This window comes from Mus caroli, chromosome 5 (genome assembly GCF_900094665.2).
Source record: "Mus caroli chromosome 5, CAROLI_EIJ_v1.1, whole genome shotgun sequence".
Taxonomy (NCBI): Eukaryota; Metazoa; Chordata; class Mammalia; order Rodentia; family Muridae; genus Mus; species Mus caroli.
In genome coordinates, this window is record NC_034574.1 from 35150556 (window position 1) to 35151854 (window position 1299).

The window sequence follows — 1299 nt, forward strand, 5'->3', positions numbered from 1 at the left end:
GTGAGCAGAGGGAAGCAGGAGGGGATAGGGTGTTTTCAGAGGGGAAACTAGGAAAGGGGATAACATTTGAAATGCAAATAAAGAAAAAATCTAATAAAAATATAAATTTCAATATAAGCAAAATGCAAATATTTTAGAATTTTTTATATCTGTTGTCAAATAGAATTTACATATATTAATTCATCAGTTAAATAAAAGTAAAGCGCAAATTTAATGTTAAGTATAACTTGTAAATAGAAGTTACTTAAATAGGTTAGTTTTCTTTTATTTTTAAATGTGTTTTCATGAATTATTTTTAAAAACATAACACATAGTAATTCAGCATTCAATGAAAAATCCAGTTATCAGATTAAAGATAAGAACCAAACATAAGGAAGACATGGGTTATATAAAAGCATAGCATGTTAATCAGTTGCTGGAAGTGATTATGATGCTCAAATACCAGCTAAGTAATAATGTCTCAAAAGTACTTTTTTGTTTTGTTTTGTTTTGTTTTGTTTTGTTTTGTTTGTGTGTGTGTGTGTTTTGTTTTTATTTCTTTTCCCCGAGACAGGGTTTCTCTGTATAGCCCTGGCTGTCCTGGAACTCACTTTGTAGACCAGGCTGGCCTCAAACTCAGAAATCCCCTTGCCTCTGCCTCCTGAGTGCTGGGATTAAAGGCATGTGTCACCACGCCTGACTCAAAAGTACATTTTTATTAAAAGAAGAAATAAAATGAATATGTGTCACAACTGAAATAAATTATTTTTAATTATGTAAGAATATATTGTGAATATCTTATATTAAATGGTTAGTCAATAACTTGCCTGATGAAGGGAGTATCCCAGTATCTGTCTAAACTGTCTATTTTTCTTTCATTTATCTACATCTATTGTCTGGTATTTGGGATTTCCTGGAGGTACTGCAATACTAGGTCTATTTATGAAATGGTCAGAGCAAGTTACCATCAATTCGCTAAGCTCCAAAAAAATATACCTATTGTAGAGTCCTTAGGGTATGTTAGGTATTAACCTGATAAGAACACATACTACACTTGATCTTAGCAAAAAGGCAGAATAGCATCAGTTAAACATGGTTCTGAGTATGGTGTACAGTTGGAATAGTATTGGAATTGGTAAACTTGTCAAGGCAGATGGCCCTCTGCAGTGTGTAGACAGCATCCGTTTTTGAAGTCCTGAAAAAGAAAGAAAGTTGGAGACAATCGGAGCATTATTTATATCTAACTACTTCCATTGAAGCATCAGTCCTCTACTATTGGGCTTATTCCAAAGATTATCTAGTTTCTCAGAAGTTTTGGCA

At 32.9% G+C, this 1299-nt stretch overlaps 1 pseudogene; it reads right to left on the reverse strand.

Annotated features, from left to right (window-relative positions):
• Positions 1–882: 882 nt before the first annotated feature.
• LOC115031248 lies at positions 883–1062 on the reverse strand (annotated as a pseudogene).
• Between the last annotated feature and the right edge of the window lie 237 nt (positions 1063–1299).